This window comes from Aquarana catesbeiana, linkage group LG02 (assembly GCF_042186555.1).
Source record: "Aquarana catesbeiana isolate 2022-GZ linkage group LG02, ASM4218655v1, whole genome shotgun sequence".
Taxonomy (NCBI): Eukaryota; Metazoa; Chordata; class Amphibia; order Anura; family Ranidae; genus Aquarana; species Aquarana catesbeiana.
This window is the reverse complement of record NC_133325.1, coordinates 743337085-743344753: the sequence shown is the minus strand read 5'-3', so window position 1 is coordinate 743344753 and position 7669 is coordinate 743337085.

The following is a 7669-nucleotide window of genomic DNA, read 5'->3' as shown; positions in this document are numbered from 1 at the left end:
GCCAGTGAAGGGATTGGCAGAGAGGGGTAGTAGATGCTGAACGATTGGTAAGGTAGATGAGTCTGGCATTAGCATTCATGATGGACTGAAGGGGGGATAGCCAATGTAGAGGTAAGCCAATGAGGAGGGAGTTGCAGTAGTCGAGGCGAGAGATGACCAGAGAGTGAACAAGGAGTTTTGCGGCATCGTTGGTTAGTAAGGGGCGTATTTTGGAAATGTTGCAGGGGTTGAAGCGCAAGCTTTGGACATTGATTGGTCGTGGGACTGAAAGGAGAATTCAGAGTCCAGGATTATACCTAGCACCCTGGCATATGGGGATGGGTTGATAGTTGAGCTGTTGATCTTGACAGAGAACTGAGGGGAAGAGGCACTTGGGGGATATACATCATAAATAGGCTTACCACCACATATATCAGGCTTGAACAAACCGCTAAGCTCCAAGGGGACACCACGCACAAGGCATATAAACCCACCTTGAAGGAAGCGCAGGGGGCAGGCGGCCACCCAGAGGGGAAAAGGGGTGCCGGAAACCACTGCAAAATGTAAATGTCTCTAAATCCACCTACACAGCAATAGACATCACTAACACAAAGGATAGGAGTTGTCAATGGTCACTGCTAGTCACACCCGACCAAATTCCATACACCTCAGCCATCTAAACAGACCTCCACCACCCAAGGTACACCAACATCAACCACTGTGAGCATGTGCCAGCTACCATATCCCCCATATACAAACAAACAACATATTCCAACTCCAGCCCCACGACATAAACACCTCACAAACCAACCACCCAAACAACAGCTAGTACACATCTACACAAACAATCACCACCCCCAACCCCAGCCCCACACCTGCCCCCCCCCCCCCTTCCTCCACAAATACATACTAATAACTATTAGGCCTCGTTTAGACCTGTGGTTGGAGGGAGGCAAAATGTTCGGTTGAGCCGCGTTTTTCCATCCGCCAACCGCCTCCTCTTAAGCTGCAACAGGCAACTGTATGCTGCTATTCATCATAAGGGCTGGTTCACACTGCTAAAATACACTCCAGATCTGTTCCAGATGCGTTTCTGCATGCACGTTTTTAATGCATTTTTGGCACATTCCGGTGCGTTTTTGATCCATTTTTGATGCGTTTCCAGATGCATTCCAGATGCTTGTTCTCTTCTTTTTTTTCCTGGTTTTTTTTTACTGTACTGTCTGGGGTCCGCCGTGTTTTTGATGCATTTTTGATGTGTTCCAGTGCATTCCGGTGCATTTTTGATGCATTTTTTATGTGTTCCAGTGCATTCCGGTGCATTTTTTCTGCATTTTACTGCATTCCAGTACAGTCCAGTGCAGGAAAAATGCAGCATGTTCTACTTTTTTTTCTGGAGCTGGAACGCCCTGGAACTGACTGCACTGGTGCAAAGTATGCCATTGGAACCATATAACCTACTTTCCAATGCATTTTTGATGCAGCAAAAAAAAAAAACACACTGGACTGCATGCGGTGTGAACTGGTCCTTACAGAAATTTCAGTTCATATCTCCCTTAAAAATCTTTTATTACCCTTGTTTTCTTGTTTATGAAAATGATTTCGTACTACTATCTTCTTCCAGGTCGTACTTTGTTTCTGATCATGCAAATACTTTACTAATTAAATGAAAATCATTTGTTCTGGTAACAAGAAGAAATTTCCAACGTTTCCCCTCCTAAATTTCGTGGCGTGCAAGGAGGACGTGGTTGCGCTGTCTAGCAAGAGCGACTGGATCGCAAAACTGGCTGAACAGATTTGCAAAACCTTGGCAGATAAAGCCATTCATATACAGCATGTGGATTTCAGCTGTGTCTTTTGGCCGTAGAGTTCAACTTTTTTTATTATTATTTTTTTTTTTAATTTTAATGAATTAGGCTGCAATGGATGTACTTCTCCCTCTATGTACCACCTGTCGCACCCTATTCGATTGTAAGCTCTTCTGAGCAGGGCCCTCTTAATCCTCTTGTATTTTATTATATTATAACTGTATTGTCTCCTTTTTTATATTGTAAAGCGCTGCGTAAACTGTTGGCGCTATATGCATCCTGTATAATAATAATAATAATAATATATTGCACTCATTTCTAGTCTCCTAGCAGCAGTACATTCTGTTTAGGTTGCTGTGTATCTTTTTTTGGGGGCTAGATCAATGTTTGCAAATAAAGGCCAACTGACCCTGTGTTCAATATTTACAGGGTTGCCATCCTGCTTTCACAAATCAGCGGCAAAGATCCAGGGTCAGGCCAGTGACGCTTTCGCGCTCCCCCCCTGGACCCTCAGACTGCACATCTTGAAAAGTTCTCACCTTTGTTAGAAACAAATATAGCAGGGCAGTGCCAATGTGTTTGAAGTTGAATTGCTGTCAGCCTTTGTGCAGATGATTCTGGGATGTGACGTCAGCCGGCTGGAACACATTTTCAACTTGCAAAGTGTAAAAAAGTAAAAATGTGGATTTTTAGACACAGGTAGGAAACAATTAGATGAGCTCACCCCATATAGAAACAGCTATGCGGTATCTTAAAAAAGAGTGCCACCTGGTGTCTGATTGTGGTAAAGCGTATGGTCATTTAAGGTGGAACGGAATTGTTTAACACAATTCACACTCATACAAAATAAGTAAATTCTTTCTTACTTTTAATGTTAAAGCTGGTGCAAGTATTTAAATGTGTTAACATGGGATAACGGCAATGACTGTAAAAGATCTCAGTCTCTGTGTGTTGTTTGTAAAGTTGTAAGATCAACGATATGGCCAGGATCTGTTTGCTATTGTCATCTTCAGCCTTGGAACCTTCATCAGTATGACCAGAAATACAGATTTACTGCAAGTTTGAGAGAAATAACATTAAAATCAGTTTTAATCAGTTTAATGTTTCTGTGGATAATTGCACAGGAATGAGCAGAGAAGCCATGCAGATCTGCTTGAGCTGCCTGCCCACCAGTGTGCAGGAGTAATAGAAACTCATTTAGAGTGAGTGAAGCATTGAAACATGGCACTTTTAGCCTCTAATTATCTGAATTGGATTGAATAATGAGATAGATAGAGAAAGAGGGGGAGCGAGAGAGAGGGAAAGAGAGGTTGAGAATATATATAGATATATATATATCTATATATATCTATATATAAAGATGTATATACACACACACTATATTAGGACGCCTGCTTTTACACGCACATGAACTTTAATTGCTTCCCAGTCTTAGTCTGTAGGGCTCAATATTGAGTTGGCCCACCCTCTGCAGCTATAACAGCTTCAGCGCGTTTGTGAGGTCAGGCACTGATGTGGACAAGAAGGCCTGGCAGTCTCCGCTGGTTGAGGGCAGGACTCTGTGCAGGCCAGTCAAGTTCCTCCACCCTAAACTCACTCATCCATGTCTTTATGTACCTTGCTTTGTGCACTGATCCAAATCATTTGGTGGAGGTTAGATTATAGTGTGGGGTTGTTTTTCAGGGGTTGGGTTGGCCCCTTAGTTCCAGTGAAGGGAACTCATATAAAGACATTTTGGACAATTTCATGCTCCCAACTTTGTGGGAACAGTTTGGGGATGACCCCATCCTGTTCCAAAATGACTGCACACCAGTGCACAAAGCAAGGTCCATAAAGACATGGAGGAGCGAGTTTGGGGTGGAGGAACATGACTGGTCCTGGCCTTAACCTGATAGAACACCTTTGGAATGAGTTATGCCGCGTACACACGATCGGACATTCCAACAACAAAATCCTGGATTTATTTTTGACGGATGTTGGTTCAAACTTGTCTTGCATACACACGGTCGCACAAATGTTGTCAGGAATTCCGCACGTCAAGAACGCGGTGACGTACAACACGTACGACGAGCCGAGAAAAATGAACGAGCATGCGTGGAATTTTGTGCGTTGGAATTGTGTACAAACAAGCGGAACACGGAACAACAAAAATTTGAGAGCTGGTTCTCAAATATTCCGACAACAAAATCCGTTGTCGGAATATTTGAGAACCAGCTCTCAAATTTTTCTTGTCGGAAATTCCGACAACAAATGTCCGATGGAGCCTACACTCGGTCGGAATTTCCGACAAGGAGCTCACATCGAACATTTGTTGTCGGAAATTCTGACCGTGTGTACGCAGCATTAGAGTGGAGACTGCGAGCCAGGTCTTCTTGTCCACATCAGTGCCTGACCTCACAAATGCGCTTCTGGAAGAATGGTCAAACATTCCCATAGAGACACTCCTAAACCTTGTGGACAGCCTTCCCAGAAGAGTTGAAGCTGTTATAGCTGCAAAGGGTGGGCCAACTCAATATTGAACCCTACGGACTAAGACTGGGATGCCATTAAAGTTCATGTGCGAGTAAAAGCAGGCGCACCAATACTCTTGGTAATATAGTGTATATGTTAATATAGGCATTTGTATAGCTCTATCAATTGACACAGCACTTTACAGCACTATTCATTACAATCAATTCCTGCCCTCAAGGAGCTTACAATATAATAATCAATATCCTAATGACATATATTAGTGCCAATTTAGACAGGAGGCAATTGCCTATCACCATGTCTTTAGAAGGGTGGAAGAAAAGCACCATACCCAGTGGAAACTCACGGAAGCCAACTCCATGCAGATAACAAGGCCAGAGTTTAAACCAAGGATGAAAGTGCTGCAAGGAACAAGTGCTAACTCTGAACCACAACCCTGTGTGTATATATACTGTATATAATCTATCTATCTATCTATCTATCTATCTATCTATCTATCTATCTATCTATCTATCTATCTATCTATATCTATATATATAGATATATCTATATATATAGATATATATATCTATATATATAGATATATATATAGATCTATCTATATACATAGATATATTTATTTATTTATTTATTTATTTATTTATTTATTTATTTATGTATCTTTATGGTAAGATATCTATGTTCATGAAATTCAAGATATAATAATTACTTGCAAATACATACAACACTAAAGGACAGGCTGTTCCATATGGTGTTGGCATACATAACCTATTGAGGCAAGGAAAAAACAAAAAATGTTGCTCAAGGCAAATATCTCTGTTTAAAAGATTAGGAAGATAGTGCCTGACACATTGGGATGGTTAGCGGGTGTCAACGGGAACCAGAGAAAAGTCACGTTGGAATGAAAGCTAGGTTGGCGTTAACAACCGTGTAAGTACAGTTTGTGCACATTCGCAGTGTAACAAATCAGAAACTTGCCTAGACAAATGGAGCAGATGCTTTAGTGAAATAGACCATGGTAATTACATTGTACCAAACACCGGGTTTTCAAACATTCTCACATAGGAGGAAAGGTGGTCTGACCCACAGCATCCAATCATGACCTCTGTTTTACACTTTTAATATCAAAACCAACATTTGATGCATTGCTTTGGTCAATGCTACAGGCTAATGTCAGAAGAAGTTCTACCAACCATTCGAGAATGACAGGAGTGACAGTGTGACTGTTTTTTAGGGACAGTCCCAGGTTTTAAACATTTGTCCCTTGAATTGTTTTGCCATTCAGAGACAAAAACTACTACAACAGCAACTTACTTTCTGGAAGAAATCTAAGGAGCCAGTGGGTGATTCAGTCCTTCACTGGCTGTTCACAGTTATCAGCTTTTACTGTCCCCTGGTGGTTGTAAACCCTCACATACAACCAGTGAAGTGAATCGCCTCAGAGATAAAACAAATCCTCCTACATAAGTTTTACTTGTTTATCTGTGATCATCTCTTGTCTACACCCCTTCAAAGAGCTGATTTGTGAAACAAATCCTTCTGCATCTGTGAGGAGTACAGAGGAGGGGGTGGAGAACTGCAGCTACACTGTGTGAGAGCTGATTGGAGGAAAGGGACACATCCTCCCTCCACATAGCAGGGGAACGAAGGAACTGTATTCTGAATAGACAAGCTGTGTGCTCATCTCCCTCCTCGACACAAATTTCAGCTCATGTTATCTCATATGTTGGAGAATTTGTCAGAAGTGACTCATGCTGATAACAGAGGAAAGAAGCACCAGAGAGAAACAACACTTAGAGCTTTGGGAAGAGCCTAGTTAAAGTGGTGTTCCGGCCGAAATTATACTTTTTAAATAAAAATACCCCTTTAATTCACAAGCTTAATGTATTCTAGTAAAGTTAGTCTGTAAACTAAGGTCTGTTTTGTTAGTTTATAGCAGTAGTTTGATATTTTATAAACTTACAGCAGACCGGGGCCATCTTAAGTGTGGGCATCTGAAGCCAGACTGTATTTCTTCCTGGATCTCATCCTTGCAGATCTTGCACATGCTCAGTGCAGCACAAGCAGTGTAATAGGTTTCAGGTCAGGTTTCCATAGCAACGGCAGTGTCAGAGGAAGTTGCTGCCCCTTCCCAGAAGGCATTGCAAACAGGAAATGATGCGATGGGCCACAGCCAGGGAGGAGGAAGTGAAATATGAATACAGCAGATATACAGTAGGTGCTGAGACAAAAAATTTAAAAATATCAAATTCTAGCCACCCACCCCCACCATGCCCACCCAGACTGGGTTGGTTCCCTGGGGTTGATGGCATCGGGTGATATCACATATCTATGCTCTGTATGGTTTACAATTTAGTAATCATATATGAACATTCTTTGTAAAAAAATGTTGTATGTTTGTTCTGTCTTCTAGACAATTTTATTCATATTTGTATATTAATAAAGTTGGCATTATACGTGCCTTTTACCACTATTTACTTTCTTTACTCACATGCTGCCTTTAAAATCCAAAGGGGCGTCCCTCATGTGCACCTAGCTGCATATATTCTTTCCAAAAATATCAAATTCGTTTACAGTGCACAGTTTAGTGAAGGATGCTGAAGAGTTGTAAAAGTGGTTTAACACTACAGATATATGTGCTTAGTTCAAATTCCATGACTAAGGTTTACAACCACTTTAAGGTAAAACTTCAGACAACAGAAAAAAAAACTTCTTGCACGTATGTGTTGATTAGAAAATCATAAAGTGTGTTTTAAAAGCAACTAGTCCAAGTAGCTGGATGTGATTTGGTATCAGCCAATCAGGATAGAATGCATGAAAGTAAAAAAACCTTCAGCCTTTAGAATGACTTTAACTGTCCAATCACAGGCTGGGGGCGGGGACAAGACTCAGCTGTATTACTTAACTGCAGCAGATCAAATTCAGGTCTCCAAGCTAGCTGTGCTTTGTGTCAGGGCTGTATAAACCTCAGCCACCTAAAAAATGTATTTAGCAGTTAAAAAAAAACTACTGTATATGTATTTAATGTGCATAATTAGCTGTTTGTTGGAGCTCAGCTTTAATATACATTGCAAAGCAGATTTTGAGATAGATAGATAGATAGATAGATAGATAGATAGATAGATAGATAGATAGATAGATAGATAGATAGATAGATAGATAGATAGATAGATAGATAGATAGATAGATAGATAGATAGATAGATAGACAGATAGACAGACAGACAGACAGACAGACAGACAGACAGACAGACAGACAGACAGACAGACAGACAGACAGATAGATAGATAGATAGATAGATAGATAGATAGATAGATAGATTCCAGTCTTATAAATATAAATATGTTTTGTGATATTCCTTACGAGTCTCTCTCAACTTTTTTTAACATAAATGAACCCTTGAAGTGATTTTC